The sequence below is a fragment of the Cynocephalus volans genome, chromosome 1 (genome assembly GCF_027409185.1).
Source record: "Cynocephalus volans isolate mCynVol1 chromosome 1, mCynVol1.pri, whole genome shotgun sequence".
NCBI classification, from domain to species: Eukaryota; Metazoa; Chordata; class Mammalia; order Dermoptera; family Cynocephalidae; genus Cynocephalus; species Cynocephalus volans.
Window position 1 is genome coordinate 148030859 of NC_084460.1, and position 21123 is coordinate 148051981.

At 35.8% G+C, this 21123-nt stretch overlaps 1 pseudogene; it reads right to left on the reverse strand.

The window, feature by feature from the left end:
• Positions 1–955: 955 nt before the first annotated feature.
• The window catches only part of LOC134360413 (integrator complex subunit 1-like), a 49491-nt pseudogene continuing 29323 nt past the window's right edge, over positions 956–21123 (reverse strand).

The window sequence follows — 21123 nt, forward strand, 5'->3', positions numbered from 1 at the left end:
TCAGGCCACAAGCATTAGTGTTGATGGTCTTTCTTCTTTATCCTATTTTAAACGTAATACCAAACTATATACATTCTGTTTACCACCTTTGGACATATTCTATCCCCTTTGAAAGCAGTAAGGGTCAAGAAGAGTAATCAATGAAGCAGGCCAGGCATAAAAGCTGGTTTGCAAAAATCACTATATGAGCTTAATTTTATCCCAGTTCTGTGATTCTTCCTAAGAAGCAACAACCATTACATAGATAGAATATGTGAGGTGAATAGGGTGGATAAATCATGCAATTTATTTGTAATAACCAACCAGTTTTGTAAAATACCAGAAGTGTGCAGGAATTAAAACTTAGTATTCTATGTTTGAGTTTAACTCCAAGAAAGCCACTTCCCACTGCAAAAGTGTTTTCATTCTTTAATATTTATTTTAACCACCCTCAAGTTTTTCCTTGGGACCTCTCCACACATAAATTTAGCTATAAATCCTGTTTATTGATTCATTTGTTTGTTTGTTTTTGGCAGCTGGCTGGTATGGGAATCCAAACCCTTGACCCTTGACCTTGATGTTATAACACGGAGCTCTAACCAACTGAGCTAACAGACCAACTCCTATAAATCCTGTTTAATATTTACTTCTTTTTTAATGTGGTATTTCTAGTTATCATTTAATTATAGAAGGAAACTTGTCATCAGTAATCGGGAATAGAACATAAATGGTTCTTTGCTTCTTTGTCCCATCCCCCAAAGTGTTCCTGGTTTATCCCATTTTTATTTTTCTAATTATATGTTCCCACTTTTTTTTTTTTTTTTTTACACCAGCTAGTCACTCACAGTCTTGGGGAGTTCTGCAGCATTTGCCCACAGTTGGAACAACTGCATTCACTCAGTCACCCTTTTTTTGGGTTTATATGGCACCCGTTGAGGTTGAGCCATCTGCTTTCTTGGGTTTATACGGCACCTGGCTAGCTGTCAGGTTTAAGTGGCACCCTCCGAGCCTTCTCGGGTTTAGGTGGCACCCGGAGAGCCACCTGCCTTTGGACAAATGTGACATGTGTTTACTACATCATCTCCAGAGCAAGTTACACCATTGGCCCCTAGGTCCCAAAGCTGCAGCAGCCAGGGGCTCTCCCTCTTTCTGCTGCTTTACTGTCTCCCCCAAGTCAACCAGTGCAGCCTGGGTATACAGGACATAGGTGGTAAACTGGGTCACCTGTGGATCACCCACCGGTTGCCCATCCAGTCCCACAGGCTGCTCGTGTCTCAATTTCTCATGCACAATAGGTTATGCCTGGAGATGCATGGTTTCCCCCAACTCACCACTGGGTTGGTCATTGTCCCTGGTATGAGAGGCAGGAGTTCCAGTCATTGCATGTCATCCTCCAGGACATTTATCCTTGCTTCCAACAACTCTACTTTCTGCCTCAAATCTCGATCAGTTTGCAGCATAGTGAGCAGCAGCCAGGCTCTGGTCAGCAGAAAGGTGGCTAGAGGGCACAGCATATTCAAAAGTAGCCACATTTCCTCCTTCTTCCAAGGGCTTTTGTCTCCTGTACCTGCTCAGAATCCTGTCGCAGACTACGCCAATTGCTGAGCTCTTTTACCTGCCTGTAATCCTAATGACTGTGGTGCTCTGGCTAATGTTGGAATCCTGCACTGACTATGCCAATTGTTAAGCTATTTTACCTGCCCGTAATCCTGCTGACTGTGCCACATGTTGAGGTAGGGCTGGGTCTGAAGCTCACAGACCCCTCAAGCCCATTGTCCAGACTGGGTCACAAACCCTTTGCATGCCAGGCTGGGTCACCAGACCCCTCACATGCAGGTCTATGAGCTAGGTAACTGGCCAAAAGGTCCTTGGAGCCATAGGTTTGAGAGCATGGCTGCATGTGGCAGCTGCCCAAGGCACAAGATGCCAGCCAAGGTGGTGGTGCCACACATGCACACTAACTCCACCCACATACAACTTATTTACAAAGAATGTGCCACACACCCCCAACCAGACCTAAAGTGAGAAGCCCTGATTAAACTATTCTATTTTCCCAGCACTCTTTCTATGTCATTTGTCTTGAAGAGGAGAACTATATACAGTTACCCTTTTATAAATGTCCTGAAGCTTGACCGAGGACCAAGTGGGAGCTTTTTCTCTTGGTCTCCACCATCTGGGAAATGTGGTTTCTGAATGTGTCCAGCTCTCAGGGGAGTTTGTCTTAACAGGCCCAGTGCATATGGGCTCTTGTCATCTCAAACCCTGTTGCCTTGTTTGTGCTGGGAAACTCCCTTCCCAGTATCACCTATCCAGGGTCACAGATTAGCAGGTCTGTGACTAACAGTGCCACTCATTTAGTAAAGGACCAAAGACATTGTCTGCCTTAACCATCTGTGGCAACAAGAGTTTTTACTATCTTAGCTTATCTCTAGAAGTGGATTTTTGGGGATCAAGGGGGTTGTCTCTTCTGTGACTTTCCTAAGCCTAAAAGGTACCTTCTGGTATTTGTTGGACTGAGTCTCTATTAAAATTGGGTGCGCCACTGGGGAATTCTGAATTTTTCCTAGCCAGATGATAGATCCTTTGAACTGGATAAGTTCAAAAGAAAAACTTTTTCAGAGAGCTCTCATTTTAAACAGCTATCTTATAGGTATCTATGAAAAGATTAAATATAACAACTAGCCTTAAAAGCTTTCCTGACAAGATTAAAAAAAAAAAAATAGATGTAAGACAAAGTTAAAAATCTTGTGTGCTCAAGTTGCTTGCTTGAGCTACCACCTGCCCTCTCCCTGCCCCACACCAAAAAAAAAGGAGGCACCTCTGTAGACTAGTGACTGGGATTCAGTGCTTTAACCAGCACGGCTAGGGTTCTCTTCCAGTCAAGGAACCCCAATCCCTTGAAGATGTAAATTCCTCTAAAATGTTAATATCCAGAAAACTAGTGAACATCATTTGAGCAGAGATTGGATTTGAAAGAGTTTAGACACATTATAAAATTACTTTAAGGAGAAAAGCATTTACAAAAAAAAAGAGTTTAATTATTTGTTTTAAATTATTTGTATGACTCTTGATCCTTTCTGGTACACATTTGTGATCCTTCTATCTCCATAGACAGCCTTTGTTTTCTTTAAGCTGTCCTTGGGGACAATCTGGATGTTAGTAGAGGGGATACATTTTTGTTCCCTCTTTAGCAACTTCAGTCTCATGTGCTTATTTGTTCAGATTTGGGGTTATTTGTTCAGATATACTTTTGATTTTAAATTTTGGTTAATAATGTGCTATGAACTTTTTGTTGTTTGTCTAACTTGTCTCCTGAGCTCAATGAACAGGCCCATTTGTGGCTAATTTACTGGCTGACTCTGGATCCTGAGACAGCTACTTTGTACATCTTTGGTTTTATTTGAGTATATATATTTTTTAGACCTCTATTTATCTCTGTTAGATTTTTGCTTCTCCTCAAAGGAAAGATTTAGTCAGCTGAACCTCTTTTTTTCAAATCTCTGTTAACTATACACTCTTTCAATATGTTTCTCTTGCTAGCATTTTTGCCAGGCTTGAGGTCTCATGGAAAAGGCAGCCATGACATGCCAGCTGATCTCATTTTATGTCTGGTACTTTCCTCTCAGAACCCCAAGAGTCAATTGGCTTTGGCCCTATTTGTTAATTGGCTCAGCCCTTAGCTCAGTAACCCAGTTAAGAGACAGAAACTAGATTTAACGCAACCTGTCTAACTAGATGGTCTTTAAAATATGACATTCTGGCATTTAACTGGTTATTTTGAACAGAATTATGAATTTTCTTCTAGGCTTATCTGTGAATATCCTCACAAAATCCTATGGTGAATTTCTGTGATTTTATTTTGTCTTGGCATTCATTTTTTAATCTTTCTCTGTCTCCTCTAACATACCCAAACTCCTTCTTGAGAAAGCTTGCATTCTTTCTCTGTGCTTTAAGACATAAATTTGCTACTTTGGTTTCTCTAAAACTCTGTGAGGGTTTGACTGTGTGGGGCAGATAAACTTTAACTTATTTACAGACACTATTTAAATCCAGCTGTCCTTTTTAAACTAGTGACTTTTATATTTTTATCTGTCACAGGGTGAAAACTTAAATGAAAACTGTAAGATCTTTGTTTCTGTCTATGTTTTCATGTGTAAGCTGTATGTTGTGTCTACGTGTTTATGTCTATATATGTATTTGTATATTGTCTACTTGGTATCAAATCAGCTTTTACATAATTTAAGCTCAAAAATTAAGGAAATAAGCCTAATGCTTTTCAAACTCACATGACTTTAGTTAGCTTTGGTAAGTAAAGGTAGTTTTAAAAATTATTGGTAAAATAAGATAAAAATATATTCAGAATTTATACATTTTTTTCCTAAGTCTATCTATTGATCAAACAGGTTTATGCTGTCTGGTCAGTATTTTAAGGTCATAAAATTGTTGCTTTTGCAATATTTTTGATATTTGCTTGGTTTCTTTGTGAACTAAAAGCTGTAAGGACTGGCTGCTGTGCTTCTCCTGAAACCTTGCACACACCTTGTAAGCTTGTCTTTAGTTCTGAGCCGCTGAATTCTGGGGTCTAGATGGATGGTAAGGTCTGCAAACACATGTGTTCACAGTGTGCAGGCCACCAGCTGCGTGACAAAGCCAAGCCCCAAATATTCTCAACCTCCCTCCCCATCCATCTCTTGGCCATAATGGAAAGGGGCATATCATGCAGCCATTATCATTGTAGCTCTGTTCTCTGTCTTGGGCTCTGCACCAGGTACGTAAATCCAGATGGACTCTGCCCTTCACAGCTGCCCTGAGTGCCATGTGGACCCAGGACAACTAGAAGGGACTTTTAAAAGGGTAGCTATGTCCAATATCTCAAAGACCTTAGTTAAGACCTCTTGATACAGATTTAGCTTGACTTGCTTTTTCAAAAGAAAAAAAAAAATTTAATGGCTAGCTCTGTTTATTATGAGCAATTCAAATATAATTGTTAAAAATGAGTGAATTTAAAAAAAGTCATTGGGATAAATGTTTATATGTAAACTTGGCATTGTTTCAAAAAACTTTTCAGTAATTTAATTTCTTAAAAATTGTGTTAAATTAAGTAATAACCACAAATGTAATTTCTAAGCAAGTTAAAATATGATATTTTAAAGAAAGCTAAATATATTTGGATCTGTTTAAACTATTGAAGAAATATGTCTCTTCAGAAATTAAGAAACAGTGTCTATCTACAAATATTGATATGAAACAGTTCAAAATTGATTGCTTCCTAAATTTTTCACTGGAAATGAGGGTTATAAGAGTTAAAATTATAGTTAATATATATAATTAAAACTACTAGGAATAAGAAAAATAAGTTAAAAAGAGTTTTTTATGCAAAGTAGGATGTGTTTTTGGTGAAGAATGTTATAAGAAAGGGCATAAGGATGTAGTTTTTGTTAGAGAGAAAAATTTTTGTCTATTTTAGAGACTTTAAAGATTGTTTCAAGTTTAAAAACTGAAAAATTATACACAAAACTAAATAGATATAGTTAAAAAATTATAAAATGTTTTAAAAGTTTATAGGATCCTTGTGTACTCAAAACTGACTAAAATTGAATAGATTCACTTATGACCTTTTATTAAAATTACACATTGGTATTAATAGTACACTGGTAAAAATGAAATTTGTTTTTCCCTTTTAAATAAGATTTTTTTGTAGTATTGATAAGAGATAGTAAAAGATTTTTTTTTTACTCACCTTTGGAGTAAACTGCAAAAAACAAAAAAAGTAGGGGCAAGAATGAGACAAATTCTACATCTATATTAGATATTTGGATTACTTAGGGAAATTGAGTTAAAAATTAAGGGTTTTTTTCTCAGTATGTAACTTTATATTTGTATAAATTTTATTAATACATGCTCCAAAATTGTATGAAATCCCTAAAATTCTGTTATGCCTTAGTATGTGTTATCACTCATAGTTATGGCTATGACCAAAAATTATTGTAGGCCATGAAAATAACCAAATTTTTTTGGTCACTTCTATCTTTAACCATGCCACAGTAAATTCCTTTATTTTGATACTGTTTTTAAAAGGTCCTTACAAATTCTCAAGTGTTTTTTCTTTAAAGATGTTTATGGAAGGGATGAAAAAGACTGACAGTTATTCTGAAATACAGATCTCTGCTAATAACTTCGAAATTATTCAATTGGACTGGGTAAAAACTCGAGAACGCCAATGGAAAAACTGGATTTGTAAAATTGCTAACCTAACATTAAGTAGAACAAGAATTAATTATGTGGGACTTAACTGATAAAGAACTAAAATAATCTTTTTCTTTGTTCAAAACATTGTTTTTTTTATTTTTTAATTTTTGTTTTCCAGATTTTCAGAATTTTTTTTTTCTTTTTTGGGCTATTTGATAAAATATACTTTTGTGCGAAAAATTGAAACATTTACTTTTCTCTCTACTTTATCTCTCCAGGATTTTGAAACTATCCATGAGTATTCTTGTTTTATGGCAATATAGTTATTTGCACACATTCAAAAAGAATCTGTATTTTTTTTGTAACAGGATAAAATTGCAGACAATGGTTATTTTACCAAGGCTTCGATTAGAAGGTCATATTTTCGGATATGACCAGATTCCTGTAAAAAATTGAGGAACAGCCAGTCACTAATTTAAAAAAAAGAAAGAAAAGAACGAAAGAAAAATTGAGGCTGATTTTTTAATGGAACAAATAAAAAGCTCCTTGGAAAGACTGTCCTGATACCTTGTCTACATGATTACAGGATTCCTGGCCCTGTAGTAAGTAAAGAATGTCACTTTTTGACAGGCCCAGAAATCGCAATATTTGGGGCACCTCCAGAAAAGAGGAATTCACCCAGCTGGTAGAGGTAATCAGAGAGAGTCAAATCCTTGGCTTGGCTTCTTAACCCCAGGAGGCTTTTAAAGGTCTAATCTAAGATTCCTTATAAAAGTCCAAGCAAAACCTACTTAAATAGAATCTATATGATAAATCATTATTCTTGCTGCACTTTATGTAAATAATTAGGCAAGAGACAAAACATATTTTGCAAATGAGCTAGTTTTGTTGTAAATATCTTTTATAGAAAGAAGTGACTTAGAGAAAAATTCTGTTTCAGGAGAAGAAAAGTATAGTAAACCTGTTGTTAGAGTCTAGTACTACATTGTTTTAGAGTTTTTATTATCTGGACTGAATTTTTAATATCCTTTAGTATCCAGCGGTGACTCTCCAGAATAGCATTTTTAGTTTGTCTTCCACACTTCTGATTTGGAACCACTAGAAATTAAAGTTGCCTTTTTTCTAATGCCTTGCAGGCTTAAGTAATCTTGGTCATCATACATAGACCCAATCTTAATGGGAGACAATTTGCAATGCCACTTCCTGGAATGGGACATAACTGTTTAACTAACCTGACCTGTTCTCAGGACTAAGAGACTAATTGAAGAAAATGTGAAATACCATACTCGGACTTGTTTTTTCTTCTGTTCCAACTTTTGTTTTGTCCTTTGCTTATGTCTTATCTCAAAAGTTTCAACCCAATCTCTACCGGTCTTATTTTTATATGTGAAACTTTGTAAAACTTAAAGTTGCAAAGGGGAGACTGTGGAAAACCAAAATAATTTGGCCCTAAAATATATTTCTTTGACATATTTCAAGATGGATAATTCAGGGAGATTGGAAAAACAAGATCGGCTAGAAGGCCGTTTTTTTATAGAAAGAAATTTATATCTGTATATGCAAACAGCCAGGCTTCCTCTGAGGTGCCCCTTCTTTGGCTCTATCAATTCTTTCTGAAGGGAGCTGGGGGATTACCTGAAGTATTTTCATCTGCATATAACCTGTCTCCACTTAACTTTTAACTTCACTTTCTTCTTTCATCTGTGATAACACCTCCTCCCAGAGGTTCAGAGAAACCTAGCCTCAGACAATTGTTCTGAGTCTTGTACCTCCCTCCACCTTTTTTTCCTCTTATGAACACCACTATGAATATAAGCTTTGTACTCCACTGGGAAATTGTGATATTATTCTCTTGTGATTCCCTTCTGCTTTTCCCCCTCCCAGCACATTAAATAGTAAAATGTGTTATGCCTTTTCTTCATATTGACCTAAATTTGTCAGTGATATTTATTGATGAACTTTGAGGAGTAGAGAAAGTTTTCCCTTGGCCCCTACACTCCTGATGCTTCTAAGTTTGCATTCAACTTGATATAATAATGAATGTTTGTTTGTTTTTGTCATTCCAGATGATTTCTAAATTCAGAAAACTAAAATTGGCACGTTTAAAAACAGAAAAATATTTATAATTAATAAAATAATTTACATTAACTTGTGTCTAAAATATTTTAACAAGGCTTTGCAGTGACAAAGTCACTCCAACTCAGACTTTTTAAAAAACTTCAGACTTATAAATACATTTTATGTTCTTTCATTTTTATTCAATATATGTGTTAACCACATACTAAACTTCAGGTTCTAAAAAAGGCATGATATTGTTAGAAATATGAATAGAGCATATTTTCCATATTCGTGGGAGCTCAGAGCTAACTAAATGAAAGAGAATATGTGCTCAAATAGTGTCCTGGGAGCTAGAAGAGGTTAGCACCACAATAAAAATTAACATGAATCATGTTTTACGGATTTTGATATTTAAAAGCTTTGTCCCTCAATTTTCTTCTTTAAAAAGTGAAAATAATAATGCCAAAATGGAAAAATTGTTTATAGGGTTAAAGACAATATATTGCAGTGTCATTTACATTTTATTAATAGGTCCGTTAGAGATAAGAACTATTATTATTATTATTACTTGAGAGATCTTCAAAGCAGTAGAGTTTTAACCTGGAATTAAAGAGGGAGAAAGAGACATGAGGTGTTCCCAGTAGGAAATGAGGAGCAGATGAAACATTCCAGGTAATCATAAGAACAATATATAGGAAAAACCTTGAGAGTCTTTTCCTATTTTGATAAAAGACTAAGGATAAAGTTTTAGCATACAGTATCTCTAATGATATGATTTAATGAATAAATGTTGGGGTTTGATACATTTTACAAATTTTGTAGAAAGGAAGACCACCTGAACCATGTCACTGCCTTTTTCACATTAATGCACTATTTTTCCCTCAAAATAAAATATGGTATAGACTAGATGACTCGGTATAAATTAGTTCATAATGTAAGAACTGTATAAGTAAATAGAGAAAAACCATCAAAATCTTTAATAATAACCCAGACATTGACACTGATAAGGACTGAATCGTTTCCCTCAAGTTTTATATATTAGAAGCTTAATCCCCACTGTAACTGTTGAGGGTGGGAAATGCTATGGTAATCAAAAGGTGGGGACTTGCAGAGATGATTAAGTTGATGGTTTAAAAATGGTGGTCATGGGCATAGTTCTGAGGGGCTTTAAACGGACAGTGCTTGAGAGTCTCTCTCTTTCTGCTCTGTCACTTTCTGCCCTGTGAGACCCCTGCATTGCTGTAAAACCACCACTAAACAAGACCCTGCCCAGATGTGTTCCTTGGACTTTGGACTTCCCAGCCTCAGAAACTGTAAGCAGTGTTTTTTGGTTTTTTTTTTTCCCTACAAATTGCCCAATTCCAGGTATTTCTGTTATAAGCAACAGAAATGGACTAATACAAACACCATTATCCATGATAAATGATATGAGTTGTAGTTTTTTAAAAAATGTAATTACCATTAGAACATAAACATATCTTTGTAATTAATGGTGCATTTGTTAGTTTTGAGGGAAGGTGTGGTCACCAGAATGAAAGGAGCAATCCTGTTCTAGGAAAAATGGGAGTAGCATACATTTGTGTTTTCTCCAAACTATGCATGAAGGTCATATTTTTATCAGTCACACTGGGAATTCTGATATACTTGTGACAAATCTTATATTACAAGTCCTCCAAAAGATATATACAGAATAAGATTAGTTCTTTGATTACCCTTTATCATCATAAAGCAATGTCTTATAAAATTTCGTACTAATTTGTTTCAAAAAAACCCCAAAGTATATGAAAATAAATGTCGGTAGAATTCTGCTATTTAAAAAATTCTTCCAAGCTTTTACTGGCAGGTACTTTTTACTATGATATGTGCCAAGAGAAACAGCAGGTATTTCTCTTGCCTATCTGTTGGGGTGGAACTAAGTTCCCTAGTCATTTTATATTTTCTCAAAGCTGCTGATGTTACCATAGAGAATTTAAAAAAAAAAAAATCATATTTTACATTACTGCTCAACACAATCTTAAGGAAGAACATTTGAATTTTCAGTGTCCATAATTCATATTTCTGGCTTTCATGCTACAGATTTTTTTTTTCTAGGAATTAATTTTTGCATAACTAGATTGCTTTGCTTTTTTATTTCTTTTTAAGGTAAGATTAATATTGATTAAATTTTTTAAAGTTTTTGCTGACAGCTCCTCAAGAGGATTTGGGAATTTTATATTCAGCTAAGTTATAAAATGTTGCTGAAGAATGAAAATTATATTCTGTGAGATTTTGTTTAAAGATTGTGCTTGCATTAGTCAGAGTTCTTCAGAGAAACAGAACCAATAAGGTGCATGTGTGTCTGTGTTTGTGTGTGCATGCATATATATATATATATATATATATATAGAGAGAGAGAGAGAGAGAGAGAGAGAGAGAGAGATTATAAGGAACTGTCTGGTTATGGAGGCCGATGAATTCCAAGATCTGTGGCCAGCAAGCTTGATACCCAGGAAGTGCCAGTGTTTTAGTTCAAGTCCAAAGGCAGAAAAAAGCTAATGTTCCAGCTTCAAGCAGGAAGAATTCCCTCTAATTCAGGTGATAGACTTTTTGTTCTGTTGAAAACCTCAATGGATTAAATGAAGCCCATTCACGTTATGGAGGGAAGTCTGCTTTACTCAGTCTATCAATTTAATTGTTAAACTCATCTTAAAAATCCTTACAGAAACACCCAGAATAATGTTAGACCAAATATCTGGGCACCCCATGGCCAAGTTAAGTTGACACATAAAATTAATCATCACAGTATCCTACTTCACACTAAAAAACAAAAAACAAAAGAACATGCAAATTTTCGGTAGCATTAGACAGTAGGTGTGTTGATCAAAGATATGACAGGCTCTAGAAGAATTGTTAATTAAGGCACAAAAGTGATCTTGAGAGATATTAATGGAGATGGAACTATATAGAGGGTGACTATATTACTTCTCATTAAAACTATAGATTTATTTTAGGGGCATAGATTCTTAACTGATTAAAGAAAACTTTTTCTTACTAAAGGAGCATTACTTTCCAAGGTATATTCTGAGGATTCTCATTAGAACTTCTTTTTTTCATATCTATTTTAAGATTACATTTCCCAATAGTGTTATACAGTGTTAGACAATACACATGGTGTTACTACATTTTGAGATAGTAAGAAGAGAGAAAGTTAGTAAGAGCCACAGGAACAATATACTTTGGGTACAATATTATTTTACACATTTATGCTGACTCTGGAGAACTTTTAGTTCTCCAAAAATAATCTTCTATATAGTCTGAGCTAAACATTCAATAAAAGTACTCTCTTTTCATTACAGCAGAGCCAGTTTAAATAAGACAAGAGAAGTTAGCTACAGACTGTGAATGACACTGAAACACTGATGTAAGAAACAAAACTCTAAGGTTCTGAGATGATTCCAGCAATTAAGACTCATTAAATTGAAAACACACATACACAGAAATATGAAAGCAATCAAAAACATAAAGTAACAGGGCCGGCCCGTGGCTCACTCGGGAGAGTGCGGTGCTAATAACACCAAGGCCCCGGGTTCGGATCCCATATACGGATGGCCGGTTCGTTCACTTGGGTGAGCGTGGTGCTGACCACACCAAGTCAAGGGTTAAGATCCCCTTACCGGTCATCTTTTAAAAAAAAAAAAAAAAAAAAAAAACCATAAAGTAAGGAAACTATTGCTTTTGAAAAGAAAAGTCCTATCTTTAAAGTTTTAAAACCAAAAATGAAAGAACATTTTAAAATTATTTCCTTATGTTCATAACTAATAAAAACAATAGCTTTAAAGTTAAAGCTGTAAGAAAAAAATTAAAAATAACAAACCCACAGATACAAGAAGCTTAATCAAAGTCAAGCACAGAAACACGAAGAATAGATCTTAATTAAATTGCTTAAAACCAGTAATAAATAAATGTCTTAAAAGTATCCAGAGAAAAAGACACATTATGTACAGATAAACATGACAGCAGATTTCTCATTTGAAACAATTCAAGTGAGAAGACTGTGAAGCAACTTCTTTAAAATGAGAGCGAGAAAAAGAAAATATCTTTCAAATCCCAAGACAAAATTAAGACATTCTCAGACCAGCAAAAGCTGAAAGAAATCATACAAATTCAGACATAGAAAAAACAATCCAGCAGATCTGTACTACAAGAAATGTCAAAATAAATCCTTCAGGAAGAAGAAAAATGATACATATACATATGAATCCTCACAAAGAAATGAAGAACAACAGAAATGGTAACTGCATGGGTAAGTATATAACTTTTTTCATGGTATTTAAATCTCTTTAAAAATATTATTCGGTGTTTAAACAAAAAATAATACTGTAATATTGGATTTATAACATATGTACAGGTAAAATGCATGGCATCAATACAACAAATGTTAGCAGAAGAGAATTGTAAATATACAGATATATCAAATAAAATATTCTACTCTTTAAATAGAACCATTTTTTTCCAACCAATAACTTCCTCTAAAACATGACTAATAGATCTCAAACCAACCTGAATTACAGTCCTCTACACCTCCCACTTCATTCCCTCCTTACTCATAGTTCATGGTCGTCACTGTCTTGATTAAACCTACAGTTCATTTAATCCTGTCTCCCTTCATCATACTCTCCTGCAAAAACACTTGGTTTACTATTTTACTACCAGAATCCCATTCCTTAATAGTACTTCTATTTTTCTCACTGTCAGTCCAGGTAACTAACGAAGATTTCCCTTGAATCTGAAAAGGTCTTGGCACCAATTTGGGCTGTCTTTAAGGGCTCTAATTTAAAATAACAGAAACTAACTTCAGCTAATTGAGCTTGTAGCGTCAGTTAATAATGTCCCAAATCACAGCCCAAAACAGTCAGGTGAGGAAACCATGACTGTCTGCACTGCAAACTAGATGTTGTCCTACTGATACTAGTAGCAGTAGACCAGCCACTAGCCTGAGAACATGCCACCTCAGAAAGTCAGTCTTGCTGCGACTAACCTGATCAACAGAAAGAAGTATTAATCATTCCCAAATAATTTAATCCTTTTTTGTTGATACAGAGTCTGAGATAGTACATCTGACAAATGGAGCCCAAATCACATGCCCAAACTCTGGCAACCAGAGCGGCTAAGAAAATGATTATATGTATTTCAGCTTTCTTAGGTATATATCATACATGGTAATGATAATACGTTAAGTTCCCAGAACTTGAAAAGATTAAGTTATTGGTGTCCAAAGGGAAGAACTAATGTGCACCATGACATCAGAAATAAACAATGCTGTATTAGCTATTTAATTAATTTTGGGTTTTTTGTCATATGACATTTCTGAATTGTGGCATGCATCATATTGTAGCTTATTTTTTAAACAGTGTCTTTACTCTTCTCACAATAACACAACTTGTATATAAAAAAGGTATAAATATTTTTTACATTTACTAAGATCTGCTCTTATTACCACTTATCTGAAATAGATGGACTACCAGTCTTTTTAATTTTTTCCACATTTAATAAAGACATGAGTGAATAAGTTTCTAATCAAATAATCCAAACTGTCACAAAATATAACTGACACCCCACATCTGAGAGACAATAAGAGAAATAAAAACCTTATGGTAGAGGAGTGTGAACACTCAGTCTAAAGAGAGCTAAGTTTCAGCCAATTATTTTCACATAAGATTGCTGGCCTGGCATTTTAACATATTTATTCAATCCAAGAGAAGCTGAAAGTATGGATTTTTATGTGAAATACCATAAGCTTTATAAGTTGACAGTGTTAAAATTAATATGCTATAGGCTAATAGACTGTAGGCCAAAATGTGTATGTGTATATATATATATACATACACAAAATGCATTTGCCTTGTGCACATATTGTACACAAACATTCATACACCCCCCCACGCCAGACACACACACATACACAACTGCAGGGTATATTAGAAGCATGGATCCCCAGTTTATTTTTTTTAGAGAAAGGTGATTACTTCTGTCTAATTAGAACATTTGGTTTTCATGCTTTGGAGTACAAATATTTGTAAATATATACATTTGGGAAAAAAATATTTTTTGATAGTGTTACCACAAAAGGAGGTCAACATGAGTAGACGGCCATTTAATAAAACTAATTTAGTACAGGAATTTTTTTTCAAGTCTTCATGTTTGTTCATTTTTGTGGGTATAACCCTTGACTTGGCCCTCCAGTGTTGGGTTTTTTGTTTTTGTTTTTGTTTTTTTAAGAACTTTGAAATTCACTTTGTCTGTGTTGCCTGTTATAAGACCGTATCATAAACTTGCAGTGAAGCTTTCTGCCTCACTGAATCACTTTCACCGACCCTATATTATAAGGGAGTAGGGCTCTTTCTTTCCTTCTTCCTTTTCTTTACTCTTTCCACACGAGGACAAAGAACTTCTTTGAAGGAAGCCTACAGGGCTCAACATCTCATGAAAGAGGATTGATTGTGCTTTCCTTTTTTTCCCACAAGCCCCATAAAGCATGAAGTTGTTGTTACCAATATCATTATTTTGGGTGAGCTGTGTACAAATTTGAAACTCAGGTTGGTCAGGGTATAACTTCAAATATAGAAGCTAGCTAGATTGCTTGTGCTTTAAAGAAAAGTGAGATCTTAAACTTGAAATTCTCAATAATACACACCCGTTGCTTCTGTTAGCTTTATATTGCCTTTGAGTAGGAAAAAATAAATAGTATAACAAAATAGCCATAGGTAGTGTAGTATAAAATAATGTATTTCACATTTAAAGTTGTTGGTAATAGTAAAGATATGATACAAACATATACAGTTTTGTCATACATAATTGCAGTTTACAATTATCAAGTATGGATATCTCCTCAATCTACTAAGAAAATAGAAATGGTGGTTTAGTACTTATCCTGAAGTAGTCGACTTTTAAAAGATACTACAAAAGATTACCTTGCTTAATTTTTTATTAAAGTAAATATTTAAATTACTAAAACAGATATTAGTGGTACTCTTCTCTCATTAAAGATAGGTAGATATAAAGATAGATATCCATATCCATATACTTGATATATGTCATTTGCATATTATATCATATATCTAGTAAAAACATAGAGACGTATCTTCAGTAACTTGATATTAGAAATATTATACTGGGAATTTATGTAACAATAACTAATATGTTCAAGAATGAAGAATAATTTCACAGTCAACTGCAATCAATAAAGAGTTAACAAATTCTAGAATTGAAGAAATATTACAAATATAATTAAGAAGTATTGACTCAGTAGACATAAAAAAAAAACCTGGAAGATAAGTATTCAGATTGAAGCACAGAAAGATAAACTGCTGGAAATTCAGAAAGTGTATAAAAGACATATGGAAGTTAGTGCAAAGATTTAGTATTATTATGGCAATTGGAATTCCAGAAACACAGAAGATAAAATTCTCTAAGTCAAATAAACAAAGGTCTCTATGAAGTACAGGAAGGATGTCTAACAATTTCCAATCCATACATAGATACATCATAGAAAGACTTCAGAAAACAAAGGAAAAGAGAAATCCTAATTGAGTGAGCAAAATAAAATGCTCTTTCTCCAAGGAAGCAACAATAGGAATGAGGGATGAGTTACAACAGAAACTATATAAGAAATAAAAATTCCTTAAGGGGGAAAAAAAATCCAGAATTCTATATATAATGAAAATATCCTTCACTAAATAAAGTAAAATAAGGACATTTTTCAAATGAATAAAAATTGAATTTGTTGCTAGCAGACCAGTACCCATCCCTCTCCCCTCCCATTAGTCCGTTTCTATTGCTTATAACAAAATACCTGCAACTTGGTAATTTGCGAAGAAAATGGAATTTATCGCTTACAGTTGGAGGTTGGGAAGTCCAAAATCCAGGTAACACATCTGGTAAAGGCCTTATTGGTGGTGACAGTGACGCAGGGGCAGAGGTCTCACATGGCAGATGGCAGAGCAGAGAGAGAGAGCTCCTCATGTGCTCTCCCTTTAAAGCTTTCAGAACCACACCCACTACCACCATTAGACCATCAGTTTGTTCCATTCACTAGGGCATGGTCCTCATAATCTCTCACAACCTCTTCAAGTCCCCACCTTTCAATAACCATAATAGTATTTCCCACCCTTTTCTTGTTATGGTAGGGTTAAGTTTCTAACACATAGACTTTGGGGGACAAAAATTAAATCCACAGCATTCTGCCCCTAGTCCCCAAAGTTCATGTCCTTCTCATAGGTAAATTCCTTCCATCCCCAAAGTGTTGTTTCAAATTAAAAGTTCAAAGTTCAAGTCCCATTTGTGAAATCAAAATAAGTTACCTACTTCCAAGAGACAGTGGTGGGACAAACACAGGGTACATATTTCCATTCCAAAAGGAAGAAATAAGCCAAAAAAAAAAAAAAGGGAATAACAGGCCCTTAAGCAAGTCCAAAACTCAGCAGGGCAGGCATCAAACCTCAAAGCTGGCGAATCATGTACCTTGATTCCATGTTTGACATCCTCTGCACGCTGATGTGGGGGTTGGGTCCCCAAGTCCATGGGCAGCTCTACTCCTATGACTTTCCTGGTCTCGGGCCACATTTCCCTTCTTCCAGACTGGTGTTCAACTCTGATAACTCCACAAGTCTGAGGTCTCTATGGCAGTCCTGCTCCTATAACTCCATTAGGCATGGTCTTGGTGGGGGTTTTCTGCTGCAGCTTTAACCCCACATTACTTCTCAGCATCTATCTAGTGAAGGTTCTATGCAGTGACTATGCCTCTGCAACAGATCTCTTCTGGAGCCCCATGCTTTTCCATACATGCTTCAAAATCAGCATGGAGGCTCCCAAGCTTCCACAGCTCTGGCATTCTGCAAGCCTGCAGACTGAACACTACATGGACACTGCCAAGGCTTCTAGCTTGTATTTTCTAAAGCAGTGGGTCCAGCCACATCTGGAGGCAATTTAGACATGGCTGGAGCAATTAAGGTGCTGATGTCGGAAGCAGCTTCCTGAGAAGACCCTTGGCAGTGAGCCCATGGAGGGCACCTCAGGCCTGTTCCCCAAGACCATTTCGTCTCCATAGTCCTCTAATGGAAAAGGCAGCCTCAAAGATCTCTGAAATGCCTTCAAGGTCTTTTTTCTCTTCTCTTGATAATCCCTTTCTTCTCTACTAACCTCTTTAGCAAATGGTTGCTGGGCTACACCCTTGCTTTCATGGCCAGGCTGAAAGTTTTACAACTTCTTACCCAATACTTTCTTTTGTTTTTTTGTTTGTTTGTTTGTTTGTTTTATTTAAAATTTTATTTTTTTTTACATTCTATAATGTTGTTGTGCACCCTTTACTTTCTTTTGAATTACAGATTGTGGCTTCATATCATGCCTTTTCTGCCATAACTCAGCATGGGCTGTTGCAAGTAGCCATGCAGCTTCCTGAATCCTTTGATGCTTAGAAAATTCTTCTGCCAAATGTTCTGGGTCAGCATGTTTAAGTTCCATGTTCTATGAAACTTTTGGGCATGAACAGAATGTAGACAGCAAGTTCCTTGCAACTTCATAACAAGAAGATCACTGCTTTAGTTTCCAATAAGCTCCCTCTCATTTTCATCTAAGACCTTCTCTCAATGGCCTTTACTGTTCGTATTTCTATTATCATTCTGGTCACCACCATTTAACCAGTGTCTAAGAAGTTCCAAGCCTTCCCTGGTTTTCTTCAAAACTCCCACCAGCAGCCAGGCTTTTTCTACCTGCCTCCTCCAAATTCTTCCAGCCTCTCCTCAATGTCCAGTTCCAAAGCCACTTTCATATCTTCAAGTATTTGTTATAAGCAACACCTCACTTCCCTGGTACCAATTTTTTTTATTAGTCTTTTTCTGTTATAACAAAATACCTAGAACTTGGGAATTTGCAAAGAAAACAAAATTTATTGCTTATGGTTTCAGAGGCTGGGAAGTCCCAAGTCTAGGGAACACATCTGGTGAGGGCCTTGGTGGTGGTGACAGTGATGCACAGGTCTAACGTGGCAGATGATGGAGCAGAGGGAGGTATAGCTCCTCATATGCTCTCCTTTTAAAGCCTTCAGAACCACACCCATGACCACCATTAAACCATCAAATTATTCCATTTACCTCACAATCTAATTATCTCTTCAAGACCCCACCTTTCAATTACCATAATAGTATTTCCCATTCTCTTAACACTGTCAAGGGTGGGGGGGGTATAAGTTTCTAATACATGGACTTTGGGGAGCACAAATTCAATCCACAGTAGCCCCCCAAAAGGTAGACAAAGATCTTCAGGTAAAGATAAATGATACCAGAGCATAGCTTGTATCTTGAGGAATGAAGAGAAAAAGGAATGTAAAATACCTGGGAAAGTGTTGAAACACTATATTTCTTTAGGTCAGTTAAAATAACTACTATTGCTTAAAAACAAAAACTTAAAATAGCATTTTATGTTTTTAAAAAAATGTTTGAAATTATAAAACAGTAGTCCCTCCTTATTTGTGATTTTACTTTCCACAATTTCAATTACCAGAGTCAACTGAGGTCTGAAAATATCAAATAGAAAATTCCAAAAATAAACAGTTCATAAGTTTTAAGTTGTGTGCTATTCTGAATAAGATGCTGAAATCTCTTCCACTCTGCCTGAGGTGGAAATCATCCCCTTGTCCAGTATATCCATGCTGTATATGCCACCTGCCCGTTAGTCACTTAGTAGCTATCTAGGTTGTCAGATCCACTGTTGCAATATTGCAAAGCTTGTGTTCAAAAAACCTTTATATTATTTAACTAGTGGCCCCAAAGTGCAAGGGTAGTGATGCTGGCAATTTGAATATGCTAAAGAAAAGCTGTAAAGTGCTTCCTTTTTTTTTTTAAAGAGCTTTCTTTAAATGAAAAGATAAAAAGTTCTCAGCTTAATGAGAAAGGGAAAAAAAAATCCTATGATGAGGTAACTAAAATCTACTATAAGAACAATTATTTTTTATCTGTTAAATGGTAAAGAAGGAAAAAAAATGTACATTATATACATAGGATTTGGTACTATTTGTGTTTTCAGGCATCCACTGGGGGTCTTGGGATGTAGCCACTTGAATAAGACGGGGATTACTGTACATACAATTATTATAACATCAACGTGGGGAAGAAAAGACCCTAAATAATTGCAAGTAGTTTTTAGCTTTTACTTGAATTGGTACAATGTTAACTATAAGCTGACGATGAAAAGTTAAGGATGCATTGTATAATACCTAGAGGAATAGCTAAAATGCCAATAGATACATTAAAATAGAACTTTGATAAACAACAAATTATATGAGAGCATGAAAAAGAGAACACATCGGGCCTTAAAAACTAACGCCACCTTAAGTGACATTACAAGCGGCACCATTATGGGCCCACAAGGGCGTATTAATGTGGCCGCCTAAGACAGCCCCGGGAGGAAGTAGGGTGGGAGTGTCTGCGGGAACCTTGCCTTAGCCCTTATTGGCCAAATACGCGCTTCCCCGCTCCTGAACACTGAGTGATTGCAATAGCTAGGCATTGAGACAGGATGCATGCTCTTGACCTTTAAGCTGATAGGATTATGTTAAAACCTCCCCTCCCCATCTGCCTATAAAAGCAAGTGCTTGTGTGATAATAAACGGAACTGTTCGACAGAACCCCCGCGGCATCTGAGTGTCCTTTAACGGGCTGGTTGGGGCCGGCAGCTGTGCTCACCTCTCTTCATGGCTCTCTTCCCCCCCCGTCTCCTTCCAAAGGGGACCGGAGGGAAAGAGGAATCCAGGCCATTTGCTCGCCCACCAAAAGGAATGATGCTAGGGCTGTTCTGGTCGGCCAGTGGCGGACCCGACAAGAACAGATACATCAAAACAAAGAAAAACACTTAAAAATACTAAAATGGCAAACCTGGGGGAAGGAAAGTGAGGCACAGCTTAAACAACAAAGAATTGATTTGAGACAACATGAGTGACTGCAGCCCAGGAAAACACCTTCACATTGGCTTGGGAAGTGCTCTGAAGTACAGCCAGAGCTTCAATATATTTAGAATCACAAATGGGGAGGCAAAAAGAGGAGAAGAGGGAAAAAAAAACCCTTAATCAGGCTTTACATCAGTTGTCTTGCATGATGTGTTAGTGATTGGTGAATGGTTACATCTTGCTCTTTAAACAAATGCTAAATTTATAAGTAAGAGTCACAATCATCCATTTCAACATTCTTTAGATTAATTTATAGCTCTATGAGCCAACACCATGTTAGGATTTTTATGTCTAAAGTAAACTGTTTAGCAATGTTCCAGGATGTGGGGGACATGACTACTGCCACATACCTGACATCCCAGGGCCTTGGCAATTTAGCTGACCCCAGTTATTAATGCTCGAGCAATTTTAAATTTATCAGTTGAAATTAAATAAATGAAAAAAGATAGATCTTGCATAGTGTTAGAATGAAAAGGCTGAAGTTGCTACTTCAGTGTCAATTAAAATAAACTTGATGACAAAGAAGGGCATTTCAAAATGATAATAAAAATATTTTACCAGGAAGATATAAAATTATGAATGTATTATAATGCCTAATACACAGTTTCAAAAGGCATAAACATTGACAGAATTAAAGAGAGAAATAGACAAGTTCTTAGTCACAACAGGTTATGTTAATACCTGTCTTCTGGCAGTAGATAGAATATATAGTCAAGAAATTAGTAAGAATATAAAAGACTTAAAATATTATGAAATATCTTGTTCTAACTGACATTTATAGAACACTACACTCAACTGCAATATTCAATTTTTTTCAACGTACATTCACCAAAAAAGCACATATGCTAGGCTATAAAACAACTATCAGTAAATTTAAAAGGACTAGAATTATACAAAGTAACTTCTCTGACTCCAATGCA